Here is an 8,704-nt window from a genome sequence, read left to right on the forward strand (position 1 = left end):
TTTGCACCAGCTAAACCTGCAGCCACCAGCTAAACCAGCCATCCTGGCCACCTAAAAAAACCAGCATACCAGCATAGTATGCTGGTATGCTGGGCTGGTCACCAGCATCCATCTATCACCAGCTTATGTTTAATAATAGTATTAAATATACCATGCTGGAAGCTTAGCAGGATTCCAGGTGACCAGCATACATTGTTTAAATACTGGTATGATTATTTAAACCAGAGAACATAAATATATTACAAAGATTCATTGTGTCATGTATTCTGGTATCTACCAAAAATAAAGACATTCTATAGTGTTAATAACAGTATTTTAATTTAATAAATAGCTAGTTAATATAATAAAATACACAGTAACAATACAATAATTAAACAAATAACAACCTTCAAATCAGCCTATACATCAAAATAAATATATTATCTAAAACAGGTGCATTTGATTTCAAATTAAAGTAATAAATAGAATTCAACATTTGAATGGTAACAAAAACAGTAACACTATGTATGATAAGAAAAAGGCAACAAAGAAAGTGGTTTTTATTATTTTATGTTTTTCCCTTGTTCATGTCCATAATGTTTCCTGTTGTGTAGCGTCCTGGCCTGCATTTCTGTCTGTTCAAGCCACTTCTTGAAGCAAACTGAAAAGAAATGTACAGATATAAGTAGAAGAAGAAGATAGACCTTTATTAATCCCCCGAGGGGGAAATTCAGTTTCCACTCTGTTGTACACACACATGCATTTGTATACAGGTCATACAGTACACACTTTTTACAACATGCACATACATATACAAATACACACACAGTTTTATGCACACATGCAGTTGAGAGGTCAGAGCAGAGGCAGCCAGTCTAGCCGGCACCAGTGAGCAGTTGGGGGTTAGGTGCCTTGCTCAAGGGCACTTTGGCAGTGGCCCAGGAGGTGAACTGGCCCCTCTCCAGTACCAGTCCGCACTCTGTATTTTTTGGTCCGATCGGGACGTGAACCGGCGACCCTTTGGTCCAAAGTCCAATCCCCTACAGACTGAACCACTCCACATGCCAGCATACGCAGAGGAGGTGCAATTTAGCCTCCCTGTCCCCAATATGGTGTGGAAGAATAAATCTCTCAGAGCCGTGGCTCAATGACTGTACTCGCGCTCTTAGAAGCACCTGCAGGCGTGCAGAGAGAAAATGGAAAAAGGATAAACTCCATGTCTCCTTAGAAATCCTTCGTGCTTGCCTTTCTGACTAACAGACGGCAGTCAAAGCAGCCAAAACAGAGCACATTTCTCTGCTAATCTCCAAAAACAGCCATAAACCTCAAGTTCTTTTTAATGTCCTCAACTCGATCATTAATCCCTGTGATGTTCCTCCAATTGTGCCATCGACTACTCTCTGTGATAAGTTTCTTACATTTTTTATTGAAAAGGTATCTGCTCTTAGGCTAGCCCACACTAGTGCTACCCCAGATCCTGCTCCTTTTCTGTGCCCTGCTGTCCTCGACCACTTTGAGCCTGTATCCCTCTCTTCTCTCTCGGATGTGGTCAAGCACCTGCGGCCGACAAACTGCACCTCAGACAGCATTCCCTTTCGCCTTCTCAGAGATGTTTTAGGATCAGTTGGAGCAAGTATTTTATTACTTATAAATACCTCTCTTAGCTCAGGATGTGTCCCAGCTGCCTTCAAACATGCCGTGGTTAAGCCACTACTTAAAAAGAAAAATCTCGACCCTTCCATTCTCGCAAATTTTAGGCCCATCTCCCAGCTACCTTTTTTATCAAAAGCCCTGGAGCGAGTAGTCTACGCCCAGCTGCAGTATTTTTTAACCACGCATGGAATCCATGAAAAGTTTCAGTCTGGCTTCAAACCCATGCACAGCACTGAAACAGCCCTTTTAAGAGTTTTTAATGATCTGCTCCTAGCCGCCAACTCAGGTAGCCCAGCTGTCCTGGTGCTGTTAGACCTGACAGCTGCCTTCGACACTGTGGACCATAGCATCCTGTTGTCACGGCTTGAACAGTCCGCTGGCATCACAGGCTCTGCCCTTGCATGGTTCAGGTCCTACCTGACAGACCGTAGCTTCTCAGTGCAGCTAGGTGCCTTCTCCTCAGCCATAGCCCCTCTTACCTGTGGGGTTCCCCAAGGCTCGATTTTGGGCCCCATCCTTTTTCTACTGTACATACTGCCCCTAGGTTCAATTCTCACAAAACACAACATCCCCTTCCACTGCTACACCGACGATGTACAGATCTATCTGCCACTCAATTCAAATGTTAACTCATTACAGCTATTGATGGACTGCTTAGCAGAGATCAAATCCTGGCTGAGCCAAAATTTCCTCAACCTCAATGAGAGCAAGACTGAGGTCATCTTTTTTGGACCGCAACCTCTAGCCTCCCAGGTTGATATTCTGGGCTCCTTCAAAAATAATATCCTCCCCTCTGTCACAAACCTTGGAGTGACCTTCAATAGCGCTTTTAAATTTGATAAGCAGGTCAGCAGCGTAGTCAAAACCTGCTTTTTTAAAATACGACTATTGGCCAAGACCAAGTCGTTTTTATCTTTTAAAGACCTGGAAAGGGTTATTAATGCCTTTGTTACCTCGAGGTTGGACTACTGCAACGCTCTGTACGTGGGTATGGACCAGGCGTCAATTAGACGCCTGCAGCTAGTTCAGAACGCAGCTGCACGTCTACTCACTGGCCACAAAAAGCGTGACCACATCACCCCAATTCTGGCCTCACTGCACTGGCTTCCAGTTCGGTTCCGAATTGATTTTAAACTCCTTTATTTGTTTTTAAAGCACTAAATGGGCTGGCTCCGGCCTATATAACTGAACTGCTCCAGCGCTACACCCCAGCCAGAGCTTTAAGGTCTGCTGACCAGCTGCTGCTGGTAGTGCCCAAGACCAGGCTCAAAACCCGATGGCACCGAGCCTTCGCAGCAGCTGGCCCGAGGCTCTGGAACACTCTGCCCCTCCATGTGAGGTCGGCCCAGACCCTAGGGGTTTTTAAATCTACTCTTAAGACACACTTCTTCTCCCTGGCCTTCTAGTTAGAGCGGAGCACGACTCCTGACTTTTCCCTGTGTTTTCTTTTTAAATATCTGTTGTAATTTATTGTCTTTTAGAAATGTGTTTTTATGTGATTGTAGTTATTACATGTACAGCACTTTGGTCCGACCAAAAATCGCTTTTAAATGTGCTCTATAAATAAACCTTGATTTGATTTGATTTGATTTGATTTGAAAGCTGTTTAACTGTATAGTCCTCAACCTGAACGCACTCCTTAGGTTCTTGGGAACAAAGGAGGGGTTCGGTCTGAGTGTCGCCCCGCTACGGTCACCCCGGATCAAAAGGCAACTTGGGTCCACCGACAGAGTGGTCAGCTCGGACACTCTCTTGGCTAAAGTCAGGGCAAGTAGCAAAGCTGTTTTCAATGACAGTGCTTTCAGGGGGGAGAGCTCCAGAGGCTCAAATGGTTCTGTGACCAGAGCCTCGAGCACCAGCGGCAGATCCCACTGCGGGGAGGAGGCCCGCACCACTGGCGCTGTCTCCTGACCCCCTGCAAAAACCGCGTCATAAATGGCTGACTGAAGGCTGACCTGCCGTCAAATCTCTCATGGCCGGACGAAATGGCTGCTGCATACACTTTAATTGTGGAATGAGCAAGCCCCCTGTCCACCAGTATCTGTAAATAGGACAGAATAGAGCCCAATGTACATGATAGAGGCTCTAGACTCCTTTCTTCACACCACTGCTGGAATCCCAACCACTTCGTCCTGTAACAGGCTGTGGTGGATCCTGCTCTTGCTGCCTGGATAGTCTGAATAACTTTGTCAGACAGTCCCTCCTGTCTCAGCCTGTCCCTCTCAGGAGCCAAGCCTGGAGCGGTTGGCCCAGAGTGGGTAACGCCCCTATTGTACCTGCGGTGGAAAGGCGTAGAGCAGCTATCTTGGCCATGGCTCTACCTTGGCAAAAATTATGCATTGAAGTCAATGGGGAGAGAAAACGTATCTTTCGATCCCGTTTGAATTGTGCCATGAATTACACATATGATGTTTGTCAATCTTAAAAAATCATTTCCATGTCAAAAAAGTCACAGTTTGTCGTAAAACTGTTGAAATATAAGACTATGAAAAATACGCAACTAGAAAGACTACAAATCTTTTGCTATTGCTTGTGCTATCTGCACAAATGGTTGACATTAAACATTAAAAAGACCAGGCAGTTCAGAGAGAATCAAAGGCAGGCAGGCAGGCAGGCAGGCAGCTTTGCATGACATTCATAGTGAGGGTAGTCAATCCTTTTTTTGACAAGACAGCAGTGACGGCCATCTTGGTGACGTGTGTTATTGTGCGAGACCGGAGATGTAGTTCATTGAGCGTTTCACACAACCAAATGTGTTACTTCACAGTTTTACGACATATTATTTTTTTTTTGACTTGCAAAATTATCTTTTAAATTGACAAACATTATGTGTAATTCGTGGCACAATTCAAACGGGATCGAAAGATAATCTTTCTCTCTCCATTGACTTCCATACATAATTTTTCCGAAATAAGGTCCCATGGAGGTCCACCGGAAGGGGAGGGACTTCGCCTCTCTATGCCGCCTCTTTGAAACGGACATTATGGGGAAATGTGGAATTGTGGAGAGAGATGACTCTTTACATTTACTTTACATTTACTCTGGGATGGAGGGCACAGCCAATCATTTAGGCCCTAAATGATTGGCTGTGCCCTAATTACTTATTTAGGCTTTCTACATTTTTACCTTGGTTAGTATTAGCACGTTGCCATTTACATCCTGAGGTTGTTAGCATGCAATGTTAGCATTTCACATTTTCGTCAGTTGCACACACATCTTAGCTAAAGAACTAACCGCTAGGCAAGATAATGGATGATTGGCTTGGACCTTATTACTAATTCAGGCTTTCTACATCATTACCTGGTTAGTATAAGCATATTACCATTGACATTCTGAGCTTGTTATCACACTGACATGAGCATTTCAGAGCATGGCTAGCATGGCTGTAGACTCTGGCTTTTTCCTTTGTTAAGTTGGATACAAAAATAATTTCTGACCCACGCCAGATATACAAGGAATAAAAAGGATACGAGGTAAGGCTACTAGGCAGTGGCACTGAAAGTGGTGGAAGACATTTCAGATCAAGTTAACTCTTAGTGCTTCTCTAACATGCATTAACTAGTAAGTGCTTTGAAGAAAAGTGAAAGGCTCTACCTCATTGCAAAATGGCTCCTTTTTAAAAGAAAATATGAATATAATTTAACAGTAGCTATAACTGAGAAACAGAAGTGAAATATACTTAAAGGTCCCATGACATGCTTTTCCGGTTATTACCCTTCCCCTTGTTATGTAGCTTTTTCTGCATGTAAACGGTCGGCAAAGTCACAAACCCTCAAAGTACACCCTGTAGCCAGTAAAACTCTAACACAGAAAAGACGTGTCTATGCTGCCCCAGAACACCTCGTTGGAGATTTGTCTTTTTCCATTTTTTTCTTCCGGGGCCTATTGACGTCACTAAGACCGCACACACACACACTCACTCAGCCTGAGCTCCACGGAGCTCCGCACACACACACACACTCACTCAGCCTGAGCTCCGCGGAGCTCCGCACACACACACACTTACTCAGCCTGAGCTCCGCGGTGCTCCGCGCAGCAACCAGGAAACGACACCAGTAATCCAGCTCACACTGTCCGCTCCTTGAGCCCCGCAACGTCCCGCCAACACGGCACCCAGACCCCATGCAGCATTCTCATCTGTTTGTCGTTACTGGTGTCATTTTCTGGTTGCTAACAAACGCCATTGTAACACATAAACACTGATGTTCAGCTGTAACGGTGGTTGACTCATCAGAACAGAGTGGGCGAGCTGACCAATCAGAGCACACTGGGCTCACAGGGAGGGGGGGGGGCAGGAGCTCCAACAAGCCGTGTAGGACAGAGAGTGAATACACAATACTATACAGAGATGCTGTATGAGAAACCAATGTGAGTTTGGAACATTGAACAATGTTAATCTATTCTAGTAGACCTCAACAATGGAATTATGATCAGTAGAAATGACCAAGACATGGGACCTTTAAGACTATTATCAATATTTTTGACGATAAAACAGAGCTAAAAGGAGAGTGTTAATTGGACTTTTAGGTCAAGTGATCACAAACAAGGCCAGCATAAATGCTAACATTGCTTTGTGCCTGCTGACGTGTGAATAGACAGGTTATAGGTCAACTTTACAAGATGATAATATGTCAGTGTCGTGTTCACAGATTGTTTCTGCTGCCCCCATGTGTCCAGAAATATACTTAATATACAGACTGGCACATTTCAGGATTTAATAATATAATACAAATGAAAACAATAATTTGTATTTAAGCATTAAGCAGCAGTTATGTATTTACTTAGAAAGGCTTAAATAAAGATGTATACGTTTGTTATGTAAAAGGTTTATGCAAAGTAAGTAAGGCTGTCAGATAATAAATAAATAAATATGTCCTTTATTAAGTTGCATGAAAACGAAATACTTAAGTAAATCACAACTACCTCAAAACTGTACTTGATTGAACGTTCTGTGCTACATTCCATCGCTGAAATTCAAGATGAACAAGTGCCTATTCTGTTCCATTCTGTCTCTTAACACATGGTACTTGAGCACAGCACTTGTTTCTCATTACATGCTGTTAAACAAAAATGAACGACCAGACTGCTGTTTACACGTTGACATCAAGAGGAACATGCTGTAAGGCAAGGCAAGGCAAGGCAAGTTTATTAGCACTTTTCTGTCCGCGACAATTCAAAGTGCTTTACAAGTCATTACTGTAAGTAATTGCTTTTATGTAACTGTCAATAAATTACATTTAGTCACACATGCTTTGTCTTTACAAGCATGCGTATTTCTTGTTAACCATTACAGCTTGTTTCAATAAACATGAATTGACCTGTGCCGATAAAGCGGCACAATTGTGGTTTTTGTGTCAGTAAAAAAAAGGCTTCATGTACTCATTTCTTGCCAGACATCCCGCATGCTTCCACTGAACTCCAACACATCAGTTTCTCTGTAAGTAAGTAAAGTAAAGTATGCATATTCAACTTTCAATTAGCAGGTCAAAAGACAAATGTACGTGTTGGTACAGAGATTCAACACTGAAGTTATGTTATATTCGCATATTATTCTGTCTCCACCTGCTCCTGACAACATTTCTTTCTCTTTAGCCTCAAAATGCTTTTTTCCTTCAAAACTAAAACTCCTGAAAGCTGATGGCATTAGCTGGTGGTATTTGTAATAAGCCTTGAAGTCTATAAACCATGGTGACCAGTTTTTGTTGACATTTGTTGTTCTCTGAAATCATTCATGTTCAGAATTGCACATTTCTTCTCATCAGCATTTGCCAACATTGAAATGTTAGCAAATAATTGCTACTGCTGATTTCACTTTTGTTCAAAAGAGCAATCAACCCAAAGACAGGGTGGGACTTGCCCTGCTGTGACCCCTGAAGAATGTGTCAATCTGGTTCCAAGTCACACAAAGGCGTGTTGCTGCTTCAGAAGGTTGTGGGTCACCCCGCCCCACTTGAACAAAAGCACCTGGAGTTTGAAGATTCTGTTGGAGAAATGTAAATGTCAGTTTATATGTCTCCACAGGTGAGATAACGCATTTGGTAGTCGTTGTGTAACCTACCCACTTTTTCCCTCAGGGGACAAATGAATCATCTCATGTAACTATAATTATTTATGACTTTTTGACATGAATGTCAACTGTCTGTTGCACAACTGATATTTTCTGATATATCCAGCCATTTACAATACAGATACTGTACTATGGGTCTATTTCATTTGATAGAAACACAAACTCATTATTTGAAAGAATTTAAAACAGCCTAAATCATTTTTTTTGAACTGATGACGTCTACTCTTTTCAGTCATGAATAGGAAGCATTCTCACGCTTGATCAAGTGGAATTTTATTGTCACTTAATGAAGCCACCTGGACAAAATGATTCCACCTGCACTTGCACATTAGTAATTGAACAACGTCAATGTTTCAACATGACACATGTGTCTGCATCTGGTTTCGGGAACATTTCACATGTCTTTACAGTACAGGTTGTTTTTTATGTTACGCAATGGATTGTTATTAAGGATTCAAAGCCCACCACTCCCTCCCCGTCCTGTCAAGGTTTTGCTTCTCTCAGTTGAAAACCTGCAAAACCTGAGGGACGTTCGCACACAAAGGCAATGCTCTCTGTAATCACAAGGCATCCTGTTCTGCATGTCACAACCTGGCAGGTTTGATAAGGATGATTAGCATCTCTGCTCACTTTTAGTTTGTAAAGGAAAAATAATCAATCCAATAACACACAAAGAGTGTTTAAGACTCCTGTATTTGGACAGAATAATCTTCAAGACTCACCAAATGTACAAAACATTATGTGAGCTTTGTTTGAATGATTGTCAGTTGAGCAAATATGCTCACCTCTGGTACAGTAAGAAAGGATCAATCTGCATGCTTGTTATTGTTTAAGAGCACAATGGTTATGCGCTGAGGAAATCTGCAGGAATTCCTGGCATCCTGTGATCAGAGCAAAGGGATCTCCGGTCGTTGCTCCCTCGCAGGCAGGAGAGGAGGGTGTTTCTCTGAAGGGGAGGGGCTTAACAGCTGGACCTGCTTTATATCTGACCAGTGAGCACTGAGA

Source organism: Trematomus bernacchii, unplaced genomic scaffold, assembly GCF_902827165.1.
Source record: "Trematomus bernacchii unplaced genomic scaffold, fTreBer1.1, whole genome shotgun sequence".
In the NCBI taxonomy this organism is placed as follows: Eukaryota; Metazoa; Chordata; class Actinopteri; order Perciformes; family Nototheniidae; genus Trematomus; species Trematomus bernacchii.